The sequence below is a fragment of the Argiope bruennichi genome, chromosome 8, assembly GCF_947563725.1.
Source record: "Argiope bruennichi chromosome 8, qqArgBrue1.1, whole genome shotgun sequence".
Taxonomy (NCBI): domain Eukaryota; kingdom Metazoa; phylum Arthropoda; class Arachnida; order Araneae; family Araneidae; genus Argiope; species Argiope bruennichi.
Genome location: NC_079158.1, coordinates 101,560,508 through 101,584,332, shown reverse-complemented (window position 1 = coordinate 101,584,332; position 23,825 = coordinate 101,560,508). Strand labels below are relative to the sequence as shown.

Here is a 23,825-nt window from a genome sequence, read left to right as displayed (position 1 = left end):
GGAATTTTCCCCTGAACTTTCTGCTGAATTTACATTTAATTCCAGTAAACGTGCATATAATATTAACCACTATAAATAAACAGGAGAATTTCTGTTGAATCGCATCTTTCATCGTTCTTTTTAAGGATTAATCAATTTTAAGAATCAATCAATTAAGGATTAAATCAATTTTCTTTTTTCTTAACGAAGATTCTGAAGATATATTATAGATCTATGATCGATAAGCAGCGTAACGTCTTCTCTATGCAGAGGCCAGAGGCCAAAGTCAAAAGGAGGGAGGGGGAGGTAAGAGAATGTTTTCTATGCTTTTCAATAGGGGTAACTAAAAATGGAAAATTTCCATAGAAAGCACTGATTTCTTCATTATTTTTTTAATATTTAACAAATGATTGTTAGACAAAATTACAATAATTTGAGCCTGGAAAGCGTGAGGGGGGGGAAGCCCACATGACGCAGAATTTAAAGTGATTTCTTAACTGTTAAGAGATAAATCTGTAATATCACTTGGGAAAATCGTTTAAGTGGAGTAAAAAGTTTTATATCTTATTTAGTTTCATTCAATAAATATATTGCTGTAAAATTATGATTTCTAATCTTCTTTGAAGTCTCTCAATTCTGTTAATCATATTTAGTAAAATATTCTTTGTATTCTAATTTTTTAGTACTAAGGGAATTCCTAACAATTTGGACTTATTTATTTTTTTCAGAAGACGACATAATGATTCACCCAACATAAATATTTTTTTTTTCATCGGTTAAAGTATCTTTCCAATTAGAAGAAAATGCTTTCCTTTAAAGGCTTAAAAATTAGCTATCTGGCTACAATTAGATTGAACACTCTGTATATAAAATGACAATTTACGTCAATTAGAAAGGATACTTTGTATATAAACTGACATTTCATGCCGATAATATTTAACATCCTATACATAAAATGACATTCCATATTAGAATGGGCACTCCATATGTAAACTGACATTTCATACAGATTTTATTGGACAATTTGAATATAAAATGATACTCTGTACTGATTAGAGTAGGCACCTTGTATATAAAATAATACTCTGTGCTGATTAGAGTAGGCACCTTGTATATAAAATAATACTTCATAAAGCAGATGAATGGTTCTCTTCACTGCATTTCAAGTCATCCAATCATGGTATAAAGCTATAATATTCTTTTCCGATGACTTGCTCAGAATTAGATAAACTGTATTTGATAAAACAGTCGAATCAATTATCCTTTGATGGCATTATTTTATTCTTAAATGTAATCTAAAAGTCATTCGTAAAGATAGTTTTATCGCGTGTTAATCTTGCAGTCGTTTGTTTCAAATATTTTGTCATCACTCCTACGGATAGCTATGAAAGTTAATTATCACCGAACATGAATGGATTCTTGTATTCGCTAAACCAAAAGAAGCCAACTAGAATGAAATACGAATAATCCTGCACCTTGTATATTAAATAATACTTCATAAAGCAGATAAATTATTTTCCTCACTGCATTTCAAATTATCCAATCATGGTATAAAGCTACGATGTTCTTTTCTAATGACTTGCATAGGTCCAAAATTGCACAAACAGGATTTAACAAATCAGTCGAATCAATCATTCCTTTTCTAGCATTATTTTCTTTATATATGTCATCCGAAAATCATTCATGATTATAGTTCATCGTGTGGTAATCTTGTGGTAATTTATTTCGAATATTTTGTCATCACTCCAACGGATAGCTAGGAAAGTTAATTATCATCGAACATAAATGGATTTTTGCATTCTCCAACTCGAAAGGAACAAACTAGACATGGAAGGAAGATCTTCTACATCATCAATGCCACTGTTAGAGTCATCCAGCGACATTCCGTTATCTCATCATCACCCAAGCTGGTGGATAGAAGGGAGGGGGTGGTCGAGACACTTCGGAATCTTGCTGAAAAGATCTCCCTTTAACCCCTGTCACTCAGCATAGGATTCCCGCCGGGATAAATTGCCTTCCAGAATAAACAACCTGCCTCCACCCCTCTTCACACGAGTGGAAGTTGGAAATCCGACTTCTTAGGCTGTGATGACAATTTATCTCAGTCCCACACTTCTCTTAATTAGGTCTTCAGGACGGTTGCTAGGCGACGCATCTCTTTGATAAGGAGCGTTTTTATATCCCCCCCCCATTGATGTTCTTCCCACTGATTAAAGGGATCACCTGATAGCCCACCCTCTGGGCCCTCCCTGCCTAGACTGTGCATGAGACTCATCTATCTTTCAGCCGTCTGTGGTGGGCTAGGAAAAATCAAGTGTGCAATGGCGCGTTAAATAACTGAAGAAAATGCCACGCTCAGTAATTCGTACCTTAAATGTGTGGTTTTTAATGTTATTTTTTTCGTAATGTCTGTTATTGGATAATTATATTGATAGTACAAAATGTATTATCACGCGAACAAATTGTTTGCTTGCGGTCAAGGGTGGCTTACAAACTTCGCGATAAAAATAGTTAAAAAATCCTTGATAATATACTGTTAAAATATAGAACAATGAGTTATCTACAAAGGTATTAAATGATAAGAGAATTTTGCTCATTATTTGAGTTTGGGCCATGACGTTTTTAAAATTTCAGGATTTTAAAAAACAATAACAATGAGATCAAAGTTATTATAAACATATCGTGTGTCACGAAGAAGAAAAAAAATTTTACTTGCGCTATTGGTGAGTGCTTATCTTTTTGTGGAATGATGGCACAAATATAACAGCCAGCATTTGTATTCATTTAAACGGATTGCGAATGAAATTTTAAAAATATTTCAATGAATCATAATTTATTTCTCAACAGTAGGTTTTCTTACTTTGATAAGGAAAGGTGGCAAGTTTTATTTCTTTTGTTTATTTGTAGTTATTTTTCTCTTTATAGATTTTTTTTAATTCATGTATTGAAAATTTTTGTTCTTCTAGCGCTATTATTTAAATGTAGTGAAATAATAATAACAGAGAAGAAAGCATTAATATTTGGAGAAACTTTTTAAACACAATGAATGATGTATTCAACAGTTTCAAAATGGAGATAATCATGTCTTCCTTAAACATGCTAAATAAAATTCAATTTACTTAATATGACATAGCATTTACAAATGGTACGATATAAATAAGGTATTTCTTTAGAAATGAGAGGTACTTTTTGATGTGTTACTTTAAATGGATTTTTTTTTTATGTTGAATTGATGTGTCATAAAATTGATTTGTTTTACTTCGCACAAACTGTGAGAAAATTTGATTAAGCACTTCCAAGCGTTACTAGATTTTTAGTTATAGCGAGCGTTCTCATTTACTACTTTATTTTGTAAATAAGAAAGAATATTGTTATTTACAAAATATAGTTACTTATATATATTTAGTTATTTTATCTACATATGTATTACTAATTACATATTTGTACTTATTAATACATATACTACTAAAAATAACAGTATTAGAATATAAAGGTGACCCCAGTATGTATTAAGAACCATCCAAAATTTCAATAAAAGCTTATTTTACAAAAAAAAAAAAGTCTATATATTTGCTGCTTGCAAACAACACAGGTCTTATTTAAATACTTGGATAAGATTAATGAAGCATTCGGCTTACAAAAAAAATAAAAAAATCGATGAAATAAATAAAGAAAAGAAAGGGGGAAAAAAACTGATATTCAACCGGAGCAGAAAATTTTCACAATGCTTAATCGTTTACCCATACTAATTTAATCGAAGAAGAAAAAGTTAACGGTTTGATCATCGGAAGAAGGGAGAAAAAATAAAAGAATTGAGATAGGCGAGAAGAGGGGAAAAAAATATTTTTTAAAAAGGTCATACCTTAATTACGTGCAAAATCGATGCGGTTAAACTAGAGCAGACCTTCAACCAGGACAGCTGCCTGGGGAAACAGCTGTAGCTGGAGTTAAAATGTCCATTACAGAATCTAAACATAACAAAAGAATATTTCACATTTATTGTTCGGAATATTAGTATTATTTATTAATTAATTCAATAGTGAGAAAATAAATTGAAAGTATTCTTACCAAAAGCTTCGTTTTATTTATTTGCTTGATTTAAAATCAATTTTTTTAAATATTTGTTTAATTTTTTACAAGAATTTATCTTTTTAGAACGATTTTTACAAAATTCAGTCTAAAATAAAGCAGAATTTCCAAAAGCTGTAGCAAGAATCTCAGTGTAGATCTAGCACAATAACACCCCCCTCCCGGCTCTTCCACACACCCCAAATATAAATAAATAATCATTTTGTGTGTACAATGCTTCGAAAATAAATTAATTTAATTTTTCCATGAAAAAAATTGCACCTTGATACTGGTGAGAATGCCAATCATTATGAATAGATTTTGCGGGTTATATGATTATTCAACGTTATTTTTCTTTAACTTGAAACTTGAGAAATGATTTAACTCAGACTGCAGTTTTAAGAACAATGCATAGTGGAGTTAAATCATATTAAAAAAAACGAACATCAAAGAAAAAGAAGAAGAAGAGGAAAAATAAATAATTCGTTCGAAAAATTCGTTTAAATTGCCTGTTCTCTAGCCTACTTTGGATATGCATTGCATGCATATAAATTTATATGCTTTGTACACAAGATGACATTTTAACTAGCTTTAATTTTCTTGTTTTGTATAAAAATAAAAACTGGATATAAATTTATCTATTAGAATAAAATGCAAAGCTTAAAATTGCTCTGAAAATCAGAAGAAAGGAAGCAACAAAAAAAAAAGCAATAATAATGATTTATCAAACGCCTTAAATGCCTAGAAATACCGAAAATTCTTTTTAAATCCTTAACTTTCTAGTATTACTTTTCAACTTAAGCATTTTTAAGTATTTAGATAATTTATCTATTCACTTTTTGATACGTTTGTCTGTAACGTGTGCTCCAATTGGAAAGATTTTTGAAGTGGACGAGTGCACCATTTCATATAGTATATGGAAATGATAATATAATTCCAGGTAGATATGATAAATGATTAATAAAAAAAGAAATTAGAAATTTTCAATAATTTCTCTTTAAAAAATCTTTTATATCGTCAAAAAAGCCCCTTAGTTAAATATGTTATGCCCCTTAGCAAAATGAAAAATTCATATAAAATAATGAAGAAATTTTTTTATTTATTAATTTTTATTCATTTGAAATTTAAATATTATTATGAATAAAAAAAGATTTAAAAAAACAGGCATTAATAAAGCAATTGAATGATAAAAAATATCAGATGCAACTTCTAAACATACAAATAATTATAGAAGTTATTTTGAAATTTAGTATGTTTTTCTTTGTAACGCCTACTCCATCAACTACATTTTTTAAATTATGTTATCACAATTCAAACTGAAAATTGTTAAGCAAAAATATAATTTTTATTCCTTGCTTTGCAAATGCTATTTAAAATTTCCTTTTTTACAGGTTGAAATATATTTTCTTTTATAAAAAAATAAGTTGATAAAAAAATTTTCAAAAATAATATAGTGTTGTAATGGAAAGAAATAATTCCCACTCCAACTAGCAAAGCAGGGAATGTAATCAGGTGCAGCCATATTATTAGCTGACGTGAGCGCTACCGTGCGGACAAAAGAGGAATCACACTTTTCCCGCCTCCATTGATAGGCGTGGCATTTCAGCTGCAGTGATTCATTCGTTGCGTGATTGGTGGAAGTAACGTTAGTTAATATTAGGACCACGCCTCTCAAAACGCCTTGATCTTTTCTCGCCAGCCGAAGTCTAAGATCAAATCCTCGGGGAAAAGTTCAAGAAAAACTTTTTTTCTTCCTTCTGCTTTCCTCTTACAGATATAAATGAAGAGATTTTTACTTTTTATTTCGGGTTTCTTTCTCTGTAGAATTTTCATTTCCCATGTCTTCAGAGAAAACGCGTAGAGTCACGTGATGTCGGTAGGCGTGACTTGAGCTTTACAATGGTTGCCTTTTCCCTTTCGAAAGTTTTTTTTTTTTTTTTTTGTCGTCTTTTTTCGATTTGACTTAGGAGGTGAGTGAAAAAAATAATCATAATAATAGAAAAGGTTCTTTTCTTAGAAGAAAAGAAAATAAAGGAGCAAAATTCAGGAACTCAATTCAAGGCAAATGTTATTTCGTGCCAAAGAGGATTTTCTCATGCTTTGCACATACCTTCTTTTATTTTTCGCAGCAGCATTTGAGATTTATACAGTAGTTACACTTCAAAATCACAAAGTAATTCTAATCCATCATGAATAATTTATTCTGTAGTTACAGGAACAGATCAATAATAAAAAAATATTTTTAGAATTTGTTTTGGGACAGATTTCATGAATATCTGTCAGCATGGATGATGATATATCGATACAGTTTCATATTTTTGAATTTTTACCTATGATTTCTATTCTTAATCTTCAAATTTATGTAACTATTAAATAATATTTTAAGATCCAGTTTAAGGAATTTGCTAACATTCTATAAAATGTGATTAATTAATCAGTGGTAATAAAAAATGGATTAGCCATCTGACTATTGAAAAAAATTGAGATGGGTTTCATAAAATAAAATATTTATAAATGTTTTTTCCATGAAATATAAATGACTATATAAGATAGATTGATTCTTATTTCTGGTGTAAAATGTTAAAGCAGCATATTTCATACCTATTCAAATTTTTAATCTATTTCTATCATAAATTAAAATATTTAACTTTCATTTTATATTGTTACAATTACAGGCATTTTTATTCAAATTCACATTAGTTGATTCCTTGCACTTTTTCCAATTTATTTCAATCTCTTTAGACCCCATAAGAATTTTTTCGGGGGGTGGGGGGGGGGAGACTAGCAAATAATTATATCTTTCTAACTGGAGCAAATTATTTTTAATAAGATACTTAAAATATAAAATATTTACTTGGAAAAATGATGCGTCACAAACCCTAAAAAATGCTACAAAATTATAAGCAATAAGTAGTTATCTTGTTATCTAAGTGATAAGATACTTTACAATTTTATGCAAATATCGATGGTTTAGACAATGGTTAAACGGAAAACCATTGAGAAAAATACTATCGCCCACTTCAATTTTTTAAAGACGATTAATTATTACCTTTAAAAATTTAAAATTGGAGGTCACCAATGAGATTATTTCAGGCATAATTTCTACAGTCAAATAAGATTGCTTATAAAATAATAAGGTAATTAATTTTATATTATTTTCCAATTTTTTTATTCGAAACAAAAAGATCCAGAATATGTGAGACTTAAAAAAAGATGAAAAATACATTATGCTCTGTAAAAAGTATTTTTTTAAATTATTATTATTTTTATTTAAAGTATTAATTCAGATCAAAATCTCCAATATGAAAGAATTATATTTTTAAGAACTTATTTTTAAACTCGATGGATAATTAAAGAAACACCCCAGGTGAGTATTAAGGAATTCTTAATTATGAACTTTTATTCATACAAAAATTCCTTGCGGTTCCAACATTTTTTTTTTTCTTCTTCTTTTGAAAGTCGAAAATAAAATATTTTATAGAAAATGAGAAAAAAAAATATTCTATGTATATTTTCGACAATAAAAAATTCAAAAATTAGAAAAAAAAATATTTTTCTATTTTTATTTATTTTTTTATTATTATTTATCCGAATGTGATATTCACAAATATATGGCACATTTCCTCAACCATAGAACATTACAAAAAAAAAAAAAAAGCATTCAAGGCCATTCATTTTCGTTTCTAATTGTTTGATGCAAAAGCTTTTTTTAGATTGTATAACATTTTTATGTTTAAACTACTGCCTTTTCAGACATTATATCTGTTAAGAATTCATAAATCTATGAAATCGCTTATTTTGATGGGATTAAACTCTGCTTTATTTTGTATTGCATACAACAATCCTACTAGATATAATTACATAATCTCTAAATCACTACAAAAAAAACTAACCTCATTATAAGAAAACATTATAATATAATTTTAACAAAATAGTATTTATTAGTTTTAAAAAATGAGATTCTTCCATGACTGTAGAATTTCTAAAAAAAAAAAAAAAACAAAAAAAAAACAGATAAAGAATGATAGACCCGTAAAGTTTTTCTCTTGGGACAAGACAAAACAAAATAGTCAGAAACTTCAATACATGAAGTTAAAAATAAAAGGCAAGCCAAGCAGGTTCGACATCATTTCTCTTCCCATTTTTGAGTGAAAGCGAATCTCAACGATATGTCCTCCAAATGGATTAGTAAACAGCAGCATATGTTAAAGTTGAAACAAAACCAAGAAATAGGCCCTTACTAATGACGTCTGGGATGTTGTCACGATTGTAATCCCCCTGCTCCAGAGGACATTCCCCAAGAATTCTGCTCCCTGCGTAGGAAGATTTGTCTCGATCAGTGTAACCGTATCATACGACCCTTAATTATTCCTCCTTTTGGAGAACACAGTGCCCGAAAGAGTTGTACCCCTTGACAACTAACGAATGGGACGACGCAGCATAAAAGCATCTCCATTCCATACCCCCCCCCCTTCTTCAGAATCGATATCGCGGGAATCGATACTTGACCTGAAAGTGGGAATTCAATAGGGCTGAGGCTTCTCACTTAGCTCAATGTAGGTCATCGGATACTCAATTTAGCATCCGCAGCAAACAAGGGAACGGGGGATTCGATTCTGATTTCTGTTGTGATTGTGTTTGATGAGTGTTCCGCCCTTTCTCCATAAGCCCTGTCCCGTACCCGTTTTACCCCACCCCAAAGGCATTTTCTCTCCGGTCCACCCCCTGCGGTTGACAGAGAATGTTTCGAGAAATAGTTGCGAGGCCCTAAGGTCACGAGATCAATTCAACGAACTTTGGTTTGCTTAAGACTACCCCAACCCCTTTGGCGTCCCGAATTCCTGAACATGAAAGGACGCTTGTAGGTGGGCCCTGGGTCTTCTCTGGGGTAAAATATGATGCGCGCAAGTGAATTTGTCTCTTTATTTAGGAGTGATTTGGGGAGAATTAAAGATAATCATAAACAGCGACAATAAACTTAATCCAGTTTATGTGAACTGAGAGTTACAGGAAATAAATTACTGCTAATGAAAGAATCAAATGATACAACATAAACTCCGATTCAATATTTGGGAATACTGAATGAATGGTAACATTGACTAAAAGTGAACTTAGACATGCATACTAGTTCAAGAAATAATCCTGTCCTGATTTTTTTTTTTTTTTAAATTGAGAACTGATGTAAGAGTAAAAGGTCAAAACTAAATAACTGATTTAATTCTAGAACGAAGAAAAGATATTTATAGTATTTGTACACAGCTGAAGTTAAATTGCTAGCACAACAAACATATCATCTAAAGAATGTAATGAGTTATTAAACTCGATTTTAAAATGTATTCTAATAAATATTTTATCTTCATAAAAATAGATATCTATATTTTTTTATTATAATTGGAATCCCGTCTCTACTAAATATTTCTTTAACAGCTATGAATGTAAAATAAATCGGATTTTAAAAAATGGAGTGAATTGTTTAGAAATTAATAATAATGCAAAAATTATTGCTCAATAATTGTTAGAGATTTTTTTCTAAATTTATAAATATAGGAGCAACAACTAAGCAGATCTAATTCCCTAAACTTTAAAAAACAACTTAAAACACGACGCATATTTACTATTTACGTTAATCCATTAATTTTCATTTTACCGATTTTTTTAATTAAGCAATTATTAAAAATTAATTGAATATATCTTTTTTTTTTTTTTTTTTTGCTCCGGATTTAAATCAATAAGTTTCTTGATTGAGGAATAATGAGAGGTCTTTTTTTATTGATGCAAATTTAATCTTCTATTCTCTTGTTTGAATTTCTTCAGATTTCACATTATTTACAAAAATTAATTTTAAAATTTACAATTCTTTGAATAGATTGAAGAGAAGATAATTTTTTACCACTCTTTTCTATCAGCTTTTTATAGGGAAAAAAAAAAAAAAAAAAAGGTTTTTTTTTTTTCCTCTGTCATTTTATTTGAATTCAAATCAATTTCTACTGAATTAATTTAATTGTTCATAACTATCTGCTTGCTTGTTTCAAGGGTACGAACAGAAAACATCAGTCATTTACCATATCCTACTCTAAGTAATTCTTCATAATTTAATTATTAATAATTCTTAATCAAAAAAAGAACTTTAGTTCTTTGTTTAAAAGCGACGAATTCTTTATTTTTATTTCCATTCTTGTTTAATTTTTAGTCTGCAAATTACAAATTAAAATTTTTTTGATACAAATTTTGATGTGTATGGAAACTGTCACTTTATGAAACTTTATAGCATTAACTAGTTATCTTTAATTATCTATTTATTTTTTATTGCAATTTTAAGCATTCCACAGTGAATCATCTTCACTAATATTATTAATCCACATTCGATCAACCGCAAGATAAGATCGTAATGAGTGGCATAAATAAATTGATTTAAAAACAAAACTATTACTATTTAAAAACAAAACATATGAGATCATCTTTATCATATATATATGAGATCAAATGTATGAGACATTTGATCTCATATCAACATATGAGATCAAACATATTTTTGAATACATATGAGATCATCTTGTGAATTTTATTAGCTTATTTATTAAATCTTTTTTGAAAATGTATATTCTTTGTGATTCAAATAACGGAAAACAATTTTTGAATTACATGTGTGTGTGCGTGCATAGATGTGTAATAATTTCTAATTAATCGACATATTAAAAATAATTTCCTAATACTCAAACTTCGACTTCATTATCACTTCCGAGTTCAATGACCTATTAATATCCCACAGTGACCAAATGCTGGAACAACAAATTTTTTTCAGCAACTATATAAGTTCAAAATACTTTCTCTCAATCTTTCTTTCTTGCTTTCTGTCTTCATATTCAGAACTCTGTGCTACATTTGTCATAGCTTTAAAAAGAAATCTTGATAAAAAAAATTAGATTATTTCTTTAATGCAATAAAGAACAAAAACCAATGAAGAATTATATGCCTGTTTCTTCCAAGAATATTTTATATACATATGTACATAATTACCATTATCCAGAAAATCAATTTCAGTATTTATAAACATTATGGTTTCCAAGAAATATATTTATCCATAATAATGTGAAAAATTGCAAAATTTATTTAGTATGCTATTTCCATACAATTTTAATTTTAAACTATAAAGTAGATTAAATTCTGAATATGATTAAATAACCAATTTATGGCGAATCTCTTAGTCCTTTCATGAGAAATTTGCATCGTTTAATCATCAGTTAGAAACCTACCACGAGATTTAAACTCCTAATAAGTTAGATTTCACACGTCTCGTACTATTCGTGTTCTTAAGCTTATCAAACCTACCAAATCTCGATTGAGACGCATAATTCCGAATTGCAGGTTTATAGTATTCAATTACAGAAGTCAGCATAGAATGAATAGTAGTGAACCAAATAGGATCTTAATTTTAACCTGATGAGGTCTTAATAAGACGGAAGTCCGATCCCCTAAGCCAAGCGGAAGCCAGCAAAGAGCGTGAAGCACCCGTAAAGTGTTCGCAAAATTATAATTATATCGGAAATTCGAAACTTGTTGATTGCTCGAATCCGCGCTTAATTATGGACCAGATTCGAATATTAAAGCACCCTTTCAGAATCTGGCTTTTCTAAATACCCTCTCAAGATTTCGATAGTTATTGCCCAGGAAGAATCCGTAAAGGGGTTATCACCAAATTGAATTATGCATTATGCACTAGGAAATAGATAACATTAAATTGTTTAGAATTAGAACAGAATTTATTAGTCATTGTTCCCCACTAATGGTAAGGTGAATTTATTCAGAAATAAATGAAACTCGAATTGAATAATTTGCGTTTGCTTTCAGAAATATGCTATTTAAAATCGACATTAAAATGTATTATCAGCCTTTGCACATATATCTGATGGCTCAATTAATTTAATTTTAATGAAGCGTAGATAGATACAAAGAAAATCAATACATCGAATCAATTAATTTCAGAAATTAACAATTAATTTTCAAAGATTATTTCAAAGTAAATTTGAAGAATTTAATAAAATTAGCATAGAAATTAACAACAAAAATAAATAATAAAATCTTAAGATGATTTATGTTATAATATTTATTTACGTTATACTTACAAAATAAATTTATGCATATTTGTAAGAGTTATTATTACATTTTTTAATGTAAAAGTTATATTCATAAAGTTTAATTAATAGTCTTTTCAATAGAAAAAATATTTTAGTGATTTTAATTCTATTTTAATAACTAAACGTTGCAGCTGAGTCATTAATCTTTATTTATAGGTTTCTTCTATGGAAACGAACATAAATGTCTCTTGCTGCTTTAAAATATAATCTTCATTTTTATTATAAAACAGTGTCAATTTTTGTATTAGCTGATTTAAGTACTCTGTTTCATATTTCGCAACACTTCTTATAACCCTCCATCACTAATTAGATAAATCATTCGGCATCATTGACAGTTTTCAAATAAGATAGGGTGCCAGCTCAGGTATTGTCCTTGTCAGCTGACCGCAGTTCAAAATAAACCTGTATGCTTCGAAATAATCTTGTATTGCTTAAAAACAGGATGTAAATACAACTCCATTTAATTAGATTTTTTTTAAGATTTTAGTTTTTTAGTTCAAAACTTTTAATTATATTTGGGGTGGATCAATTCACTTATACCCAAAAGAGAATATCATCAGGATTTATTTAATAATTTCAGTTTTTCCCAATTATTTTAAAAACATACCAACTTTTCATTGGAATTCATATAAACAGCTAAGTAACTTTTTATCTATTTCTCGTTTATTATTTAGTTAAAGTCACATTTTTGAAATTTTAACATAATTACGATTCAGTTGCATACGAAATATATAAACGTTCAAAAATATATCATCTCGTAAATACATTTTAAATATATTATTGTTATCAAGAAGAAGAATTTATTTCAAACATATTGCTCAAAGTCATTAGTTTAACAGAAACTGTATAGGCTCAAATGCAACTTTTATGAGCACCAATTAAACAATGTGCATTAAATTTTTGGTGTTATAGCTTATATCGGTTTAGCTAGATATAGATTCCGTCTTTGAAATTTTACGATAATCTATTTTAAGATGAACTTCATGACTCTGAACCATAATAAGATGAGGACGATACTTGATCTTGACTCTTCTCTTTCCAAACTTCTAAACCACACCACTGGAATAATGTAGGTTCCATGTAATGACTTAAATTGAATCTAGAGTTTTATATTTCTTAAACTTGTAGCGATTTGGTTATAGCGAGGATTGAACTCGCAACGTTTGGATAACTTGACCACTAGAAAAAATTGATCACTCCTGTCCAGGAGCTGTTATCTGGCTTATAAAATTTCACCACATAACAAAATTGTAGTTGAGATATGTACAAAGAGAAGCACTTGTATGAAACTTGCAATTCATGCACGCAACAAATCACTAATTCGAAAAAAAAAAAAAAAGTAATGGAGTGGATGACTAGAACTTGCTGTGTGACATAACTGACATAACTGTGTGACATCATTTATTTCCTGTCTTCACATCTATTCTTCATAAGAAGATGATAAATCATACGTTAAAATCAGTGATCCAACGTAATTTATATTACATTTACCCACACATGAATTTCGATCCAAACCAAGCAAGATTCTCTTGCCATTCCGAAACTTCAGGTCTGATAAGAAGATTGAAGACGTTGAAAAGATTTTATGTAAATCATTCTGTTGTAATAGTACTTACATTCATTTCACTTAGAGAGCAAAATAATTTATCTTATGAATGCATATTAAGTGAAATAAAACCACGCATCTAGTCCAAACACTATTTAATGTATTTGAAATATTCGTAGACAACAACTAAGCAAATTTTCATACTCTTCATATTTAATTAATTGAAAATTACTAAAAATTTTCACCTTTTTTTTAATTAAGATTTTTCAAGCATATATTATAGAATTTTTTTTTCTCAAACAAATTTAATAATTGCTTAAGCTGAAATAATTAACAGATAGATATTTTTTAGCAGCATAAGCCATATTATTAAATGAAACATATGTAAATTTCCAATAAATTTTTTTTTTTTTAATTTTAACTATTTCTTGCAAATTTTAGGAAAACGAATCATCACTTAATCCATTTTCTATTAAGTTGTTTCATTAGTTTAATACTGAGTAAGAAACTTTTTTTTCCCCTCATGAGTTTAAAATATATTTAATTAGATAATATTTGTTTAATAATGCTTCTAAATCCTTACTGTTTGTTTGATTTTAGAAAGGAGAAGAACCATACCCTCTTCATCTAATCAAAAAAAGAAAAAAAAAAAAAAAAAAAAGAAATAAACTTAAAAAAAAAAAAAAAATTAGTTTCCAAAGTTTTCGAGCGGGATAGATGGAAAATTGAAAATAATCTGGATAAAAAATAACCAAATGGTGAAAAATCTTTCAATACTATTTTTAAGTGGTATTTTATTAAATTTAAGATTTCAATCAATGTTTTTTAATATCCTGCATTAGAAAGTTCAGCTTTTGTTGACTATCAAATGTTTCTTTGAGCGAATTATTATATCATAGTAATTGCAAGAATATTTATTGTATAAGAATCTCAACATTATTTTCATCCACTTATATCGGAAGTAGTAAAATTAATCTTATGGTAACAAAGGCAAAAATAAAAAAATTAAGAGAATATGCATTTTTATGTTGTAAGAGACTTCTAGGTGGAATTTGATATTGACGCCAATTATTTAGGTTGTAGGGCAATCCCATCGATTTCGAAAGGTGGACATGAAATTTTTAAATATCTAGACAGCTTAAAAGAAAAATTAATAAGTGTATAATCAATTTGTAATGTCAATATTACAAAGCTTATTACAAGTCATACAAAGCTTTAATGATGAATATATGAAGCAGTTCTTCAGCGCACGTGCATGGTTATATTCGATTAAATCACGTTTTACACAAAATTTTTACTATTAATCTAATAGGAATATTTTTTTCTTTTATATATATATATATATATATGTATATATATATATATATATATATATATATATATATATATATATATATATATATAAAGTGCTCTTATTTCCTGATCCAATTCCACACTTTATTTAATTAATTCAACATGCTCCCTATAAAACTGCTCCCTTCAGCGTTTTCTCAAGCTCCGAGAGAAGGGATAAAAATGCTTAATGTTTGCAATATTCTTTTAAAGATACCTAAATTTCCCTTTCCTAAGTCTACACGTGTCAAATAAATCCCTATAAAAATCTCATTGTAAAACCATTGAAGCGAAATATTGGTTTCTTTTGCTCTGGTTTCGGGATGTATCCTGGCATATCTCTTACCGATTCTTAGCTGCATATATTATGCCTCCGGAAATAAATAAATCGAAGTTTTAAACTTTTCAGAAGTTTCTTTCATTCGACAACGCAAATACTAAAATATGTTTACATATATTTACCATTTTAATTTTTTTTTTTGTCAAAAGATTAAAAGTTTCCTGCCTACAACTTCAACTTGAAATTTAACATTCTATATTCAAGATTTAGAAGCAAATGATCTAAATTTTCAACAAAACCATCGTAAAAGCGTTTCAAAAATCCATCCTTTCTCTCATCTCATTTTTTTAAGACAGAAAAAAAATTCTTTTAATAATCCATTTTTTTCCCACAGAATTTTAATAAATCAATAATTTTCGCTTTAAAATCTCCTGTCGCTTTTATTGTCTGGAGTGATCCAATTTCAACTAACAGCAAACCTTGTCCTGCGCCTTGTAATTAGCGAATGAAATAATAGACACTGGTCGTCATGTAACACTTTCAGGTAATTAAGGCCAAGAAAGGACGCCCTTGCGAAAAGAAAGATCTAATTTTCTCAGCAATAATAAAACTGTACACACTATTAGCGTCCCACCCACCCTACACCCATTCCAATTGTCCTCGCCCGCCACGCGGAACACTGACCACTGCATCGGGACACAACTTCTGTCCCATCCCTGGCGAACATTATCTCGTCCAGAATTATACTGTCCGTCCCCCCGCTCACAGGCCACCTCTTCCGTCACAGAGCTCAATGCATCGTTACCATTTCCGGAATGCTAATTTGTGCATCGAGGAAGGCCATTTGCACCTAATTACAACTCCAGCTTCATTCGGGATGCCCGCTTCCCTTCGGTCCTACCCGTCTACATCATTCGGCTAATTTCGGTTTGTGACGTCAGACAGATTAGTTCTCTGACGAATGGGAAATATAGTTTTTGCACAGCTCGAACAGGATGTAACATCCATTGTGGCAAATCTCTCTTTTTATGATACAAAGCATTTAGGACAAAAATATCATGTTCGACCTTGATTCCAAATTTTATGATGTAGACATGAGAGTTTTCAATAATTAATATTTTATCGAGATATTTGTAAAAAGTATCTTTGTTATTTAAATCAAAATTAGTTTAAACGCATCGACATTAGTATGTGATTCTCAAAACAGCCTTGATACCAATAAAGCCATATTTGAACAAAGTGGTATACAATTGGAAATAAACTTTCATTTTTTAAAAATATCAGATTCATTATCATAAGAACCCATACACTTAGCTGCATAATTATGATTTTGGCAAGCAACGTTGACACAATTACACTCCGTTGCATAACAGCATTCTTATGACACAATTACTAATATCATAATCAGGTAGTTTTAAAATATTTTTTATGAAATCAGTTATATTTCAAAATATGACCTTTGAAATTGATTTCTTATTTCGTAATTGTGCTCATCTGCCCTAATGATTTAAATTCAAGCCCTTATTTTAGAAAAACTTTTTTCAAAGTCAATATATGCTGTTAAGTAATGAAATGGGTATCTAGTCCTTTTTGTCTGGATTAAAAAAATAGACGTAAAATGAAGTGCTTAATTTTCTTGAAATTGAATTTTTGTTTAGCGACATAATTCATGATATTGACTGTTAAAAGAAAAATTATTCCCATTTTTTTATCCCCCCTAAAAAAAATTCTTAAATCGAAACTTAGATACAAGAAGTAGCGTTGTTTTGAGTAAGATATCATTCAAAGTTATGATTTGTAATTTTAACTTCAAGATTGAAAATGCAATGTACATTAATTGTGGTTTTTGCCTTATTTTTAACAATATCTTTCTAAAAGGATTTTTTTCTTTTGGATTCATTTTTTTTTTTTTTTTGAAATCTGTTTTGTAAAACTTAATAACAAAGAATGAAAGTTGATGTATATTCAAGAAGAAGATAATCTCCATTCTTTTTCACTTTTTCTTTTTTCACTCCTTATTCTCATTATATGGATATTGGCTTCATAGTAATAATAAGCAAAGTATTGTTCAGAATAAATAGAAATGAATCATCCGCCAAACACGGATTATTTATCAATGTGCTTTATAGCTTTTATTATCTTTTATAAGTTTACTAGTATTTTTCTTTTTCTTTTTATAAGACAGTTTAACTGCTGAAAAAATAGTATGAAAGAATGGTTTTTGTCAGCTGTAATACAAATAGAGCGTTACAGAACCGAAAAAAGAAGCTGGGAATACAATCCGCATTTGACAAAGAAGATTTATATTTTCTTTTTTTCCCTGGATCCAAGATTGATTAAGATCTTTTTTTATTTCTTATAAATCAAGAAAAAAGAACCTTAGCTAACCAAAGCCCTTTTTTTTCAGGTAGTCCCAGCGAACCAAGCTTTACAAAAGACTTCCAATGCGAATTCTCCTTTCCTATTGTAAATCCTTTAATCTATTCACTCCAGATATTAAAAGAATGCTTTCTTGGCGGTATATTTTTTTTTTCTCTCTCCCTTAAACTTGTGGTCAGATCTGTCAGAATTACTCGGAAGAGAAATGAGCGCCAAAATTGTTCTTTTTTTCCCAGGAACAATGAAGCCGGGAGTGTCTGTCCTTTTTGTGAAAAGGAGCTTGCTCCAGAACCATTTGTCCTCGCAGTGTCAACAGCCCGCTTTTGTCTGTCTTCGAAGGGAAAGGATTCTTAATTACCGCCAACTTTCAAGCTTGCTCCAAAACTTTTGCTCGCCAACAAAGAAAAATTCCTGGAGTCGATGGTTCCAGTCGACAAAGGGGAGCCGATGTGTCGATACGCCCGGCATGCGACCTGGAGGAAGGATTGCGTTATTGGAAAATGCATGATTAATCAGTCCTAGGTAGCAGATGACGTTGGGCCCGCCATAGCTTGTCGAACAACAGCGGAAGGAACAACCACTTAATCAAGTGCAGAGTTCTGTCGTGTTTTCATCACTCCCTCCTGTTCCTGGCCCATTTTCTTACTTGGAGGGGGTGCCTAAAGTTATCGGGGGTGTGAAAACATCCATTTAGGAATGATCGGAATGTTTATGAAAAATTTTAATATTCGAGATCATCAGCAGTTATGAGAAACAGAGAATAAAATTAATATCCGCAATATTCGTGCTTAATTTGAACAAATAAAGAGCATTGCTTATCCTTGGAAACAGCCATATCTTTGTTTTGTATTGAACTTTAGCTCTTCTTTCTAATTTTTTGTTTTTAAATATATCTTTAAAAAATAATTCAAGAATTCATCATTTTCTTTGTATGCAAACTGAAATTGTAACACAAATTATTATGGAGAGTAACTAACTGCTACAGCTAGATAACTACAAAGTTGATGAATTATAATTAAAGGTATAAAAGGAGGGAGGCTATTAAAATGAGCTCACTAGATACTACAACTGGATAACTATTGTAGATGCTATCTAGACCTACTTTATCTAGAGCCACACATTATCTCGAAATCATTGGAGTGGGAAAAAAAAAATCACTTAGCTTTTTTCTAAACGACTAATTTGTTGTTATCTAAATAATATAAGTTACCCTATATCACCCAACGAATTTTTGCCGCCTATTAATTGAAATAACTGATAACATTAAAAAGTATAACTAAACTCTTTCATGGGTATTTGAAATCAGTAACAACTTTTATCATTAAACAATTAGACATTTATGAATTTGATAAATAAAGAATTGATTTATAAAGCGTTATAAAAAAAAAGAACTTAATGTTAATCACATTTTTACAAAATCCAGATTGCTTATATCTAAACTGCATAAAATAAATTCTGAATTCAATCAAGCAATAAATTTTGTGTTCTAATGATTTTATTCAGATATATAAAATCAGTCAATCAATTTTTGTTGTTGTTGTTGTTCTTAATACTTACAAAAGTATTATTACATTAAAAGAGTTAATTATCTGAAAGTAATTATGTTAAAAGCAAAAACATTCTGTGCTTTTCATTTTGATCATTTTTTAAAAATATTTATTTAGTCAAACTTTATAATTTTATATAAAGAGTGTGACATTAATACCTTTTTATATCAATATCAAATGAATCCATTTAAAACAAGTTGTTAAATCATGAGTATAAAAAAAATCGTATACAGGAAAAACGAATTTTGAATATCATGTGCTTAATATCGGTGTATCAATATAATAAAAATATTTTATGTTTGAGTTCTAGATTCAGTCTTCTGCGTTTGTGTGATAGGTCATTTTTAAGCTAAAGCAATAATTAAATTCTTATCACTAATTCATTCAATCATTAAGGATTTTAATCCTATTTAAACGGATAAATTCATGCAGAGCACGAAAGTAGAGTTATTTAACAGTAAAGAACCTCTTCTCGACTCTCCTAAATTTTTCATTTCTGTATGAAATAGATACCATTGAAGATTCACTTTACTCTTTCTAATGTTTTAATATAGATTCAAAAATGATGACATAACTCTGTGAGGGATAGGCCTTTTTCTTATGCAGCAATATTCATACTCGTTTTAAGAAAGGATAATTAAAAACTTAACAGAAATACTAGATTCTTTTCACATAGAGTTTCGTGCGTTTATAATTTTATTGTTAATAAACATTGACTTAGCTTCAAATGTATATTAATTTGATATTAAAAATATATAGAATTTATTGAAGGATTTAAAAAAGAATACCAAAATATTATTGAGTCAAGAATAAAAAGTGCCTACTTTAAACGATTGTTAAAAAGAGATTCTGAAAATTCAATGAAATTTAGATATTAAAATGAGGCATAATAAAAAAAGCAGGAATAATGAGCTAATTGAAGAAGTTTTAACATTTAACAGAGATCTATGAGATATTGAGTCTATGAGATATCAATAATACTCACAATAAAATAAGTATTACAAATGGAAATTTACATTAACGGATACAATTCAAAGTATTATTGCCTAAAGTAAAATCAATAATTACAATGCCACGAAAGGTACATTTATCTTTTAGGGAGATAAGATCTATCGCCAGCAAATTTTATTGAAATCATAAACCAGATAATGCCACTTCGAGAATTCACATTGCGTGCAGAAGCTTACATTAAACGCACGCACCATAATTGAATTAAAAGATACATTGTTCAAGGCTTGTAATTCCAATCTACGTCTTTTGAATTTGGGAATTTTTATATTATAAGTAATAGCGAAAGACAGAACGGCGACAAAATGCATTCCTGGTATAAATTAATAACATATCTATATATCAGACGCATTTGAATAAAATAAAAAAATAGATTAGTCGCAACATCAAAAACGCAACATCATCCGCCTAACTTGAGTCACGAACATGGGTTTTTGCATCATCATCATCATCATGGATCCTAATGATCCATTCCTTTCCAAAAAGGCTCACGTAATTTCGAAGCGAACGATCGCTTTATTTTCCAAAAGAACGAAAAGAAAAGAGACTGTCATGACAATGAGCGCGTTTGCGACAAGACGCATTGCCAGAAAATCACAATAATCAGAAACGGAGGCCTGGCTCGCGTGCTCCGAGCCAACGGTGGAATCCTTGATGATTCTTCGCTTCATTGGCGAACCGAGAACCAACCCACCGACCTCCTAACCTTGAAATGGACAAATGATCAACAATGCGAAGCGCTCAGGTCGTCTCAGAAAGATATTTTCCATTAGAAGGATAAGCGACCGTAACCCCATCATCTCGAAGAAAATAGCCCGGTGCGCTGCTCCCATGATGGTGGCAAGAGGCGTGGTCTAACCCAAATGTAATAACAGTGATATGAAAGTGAAGTTGCCGATCCGTAAAAGTATTTTCACATCGTCACCTTGTCAATGAACAGATAACAATCGGTAGGCATTCCCCACACTGATAGCTTTGGGATGCTTTCCAATCACAGAAATCGACTTCTTCCTTAGAAGAGATTGGATAAGCTATTGAAAAAGAGAATTCTGAGTGGTTTTGATTGCTAGCCTCTTGGAGACGAAACATTTTATTGATATATATCTTCGTTTATTCGACGAAATTCAACAACAAAGAAAATACCGAGAAAAGTGTGACAGTAAAAGATTTTCATTATCAAATGTTTTGAAGAACAAGAGCGTCATGTTGGTCATAAACCAATTTTTATTAATTTTCAATATCGAAATTTCAGTAATTTTAACCTATTGACTTATTTAAAGCATTTGGTCAACATTCATTTAAAAAATGCTTTATAATTTTGTTAAATTATTAGTAGCAGTTACTCTAATTGACAAATCATGCGACATAACCTTAAGTCACATATGTGAAAATGATATAAAATTTCTTTTCAGAAACAGATATTATTTTCTTATTCTGAAATAAAAGATATTAATATCAAAATGCTTAGCAACAATTTAAGATCTTCGTGTATGAAATATAACATCAGAATGCAATAAAAATTAATTACATTATTATGCAATTATAGATAATGCAAGCTATAAAATTTCTTATACTGGCAATAATTTCCTATCATTTTTCTGTAATGAAATTAAAAAAAAAAATTCACCAATCATAAAATTTTAGCAACAAGTTTTTATTTTATTTTTGGACGGCGTACTTTAAATAAACAATAAGACTAATAATATTATATCAAGAGGTCAATTATTGAAAATAATGCCAAGTTGAAAGCTAATACATTTTGAAAAAAAAATTACCTCTCAGATTTGATGGATTTTATAAATTTATTAGTTTTAGATAATCACAATGAATACTTTCTGAAATGGAAGCATTTTATTACTTCAAGAAATGTTAAAAATTGTCTTTAAAATTATTGTATTCTTCTTATACAGGATAAAATAAAACATATAAGAAGCGACACTTCAAACCTTTTATAATTTTTTTAAGTAACGATTTGAGATTTTATTTTAGCTAAAGTAAATGGTATACTAAAACTCTCATGGGATTCGTACCTATTATCTATCAGTTTCACCATCTTTGCTATAGTTAAAATATAGCAAAGAAGGGACGATCTATTCAAAGAAAAGGTTTGGATCTTCCATAAAGATGATTCAAATCACTGGCGTAAATTATGGTAACAATCATGTTAATCATTTTATTTAATATTCTTTAACGATGTAATTATAAATCAAGAAATGATTGTTGGCTTTGAATATAAAATTATAATAAAGTCCATTAGCCAGAATTTCTAATATATTACAGGATAATATATTGTAGGATTAATAAACTTTTTATTTTACTTATATAGTCAAATGTTTATTATATTTATAGAATTAAAAGTACAGTTTTAATTTTTTTTATGCATTTAAAGAATTATTCATATCTTTAAAATATATTTTCAGTTCATTTCATTTACATTTTCCCAAGTTGTTATATCATACATTGTATCAACGTTGTATATTATATGTATCACCGGCGTATGTTTTCAACAAGATGAGAAATTTTAACTAGTTGCAATATATAATACTTCCAATTCAATCCTTCTTGGTAAGTGAGAATGTCTTCATACGGTTATACGCAATTAAACTTGCCAGAAAAACCAACACTATTGACAAAAGTTAAAATAACAAATAGAGGCTTTCTCCTTTCAACTTAATCGTCTAAGCTTCTAAACTTCGCATTTCATTTTGTATTCGTAATAAATGAAATAAACATTTCGAATCCCATGTCATTGACCTAGGTCTAAAATTTGATTTAGATCTGCAAGTCTGACGTCACGACCATTATAGGCAAAATTTCATTTATCTTGCTTGTTAGGTTTTTCAGTTATGATGTTAGGATGTGCGCGTAAGAATAGACAGAGACTTCTATTTGGTACATTTTATCCAAAATTTTATACAGTTATATGATTTCAGCATAAAAGCCAAGTGCTACCATGTCTGATTTCAGGCAAAGAAGTGAATTAAACCAGGCGGGGGGTCTCACTAAAACTTTCTCGCAAACTCTCTAATAAACTTCACATACTAGAGAACGTTTATATGGCTGTGGTATACAATTGTTATGAAATTGATGTGAATTTAGAATTTTTTTTTGACGTGACCTTTTGACGTGAATTTAGAATTTTTACTGAATATATCGGGTCTTCTTTGACGAGTTATTTGGCGATTAATCCCTGGCAAATGGATTAACGGCAATTCGGATGCATTAATTGTATCCGAAAATCGAATTTCTGTTTTAGATACTTTTTCTCCATCGATCGGAACAAAAATTTGACACAAAACCGCCCTTTAAGTGACAAAATCCCATATCAAATTTGATAAATTTAAGTCACTACATTTTTGAATAACCGTTTTTATTTCTATCTAAAAATACAGACTGATAGACAACCAACCTCTTGATGGATTTGGGTCAAAATTTAAAAGGTGTCTACAATATAGATGTCAAATCAGTGCACCTAATCTTATTTATCTAGCTCTTTTCGTTTTGCAATTATCGTGTAATTTGTATTTGAACAGCCGGATAGACAGATTTCC

The 23,825-nt window shown here is 29.5% G+C and overlaps 1 protein-coding gene across 5 annotated transcripts in view; it reads right to left on the bottom strand.

Annotated features, from left to right (window-relative positions):
* Positions 1-23,825, bottom strand: part of LOC129980850 (homeotic protein antennapedia-like) — a 788,317-nt gene that overhangs the window by 300,643 nt on the left and 463,849 nt on the right. For all 5 annotated transcript variants that reach the window (XR_008785259.1, XR_008785261.1, XR_008785260.1 and 2 more), the window contains one exon: positions 3,842-3,947. The gene's annotated coding sequence lies outside the window, so the exon portion shown is untranslated. The remainder of the gene's footprint in view (positions 1-3,841; positions 3,948-23,825) is intronic.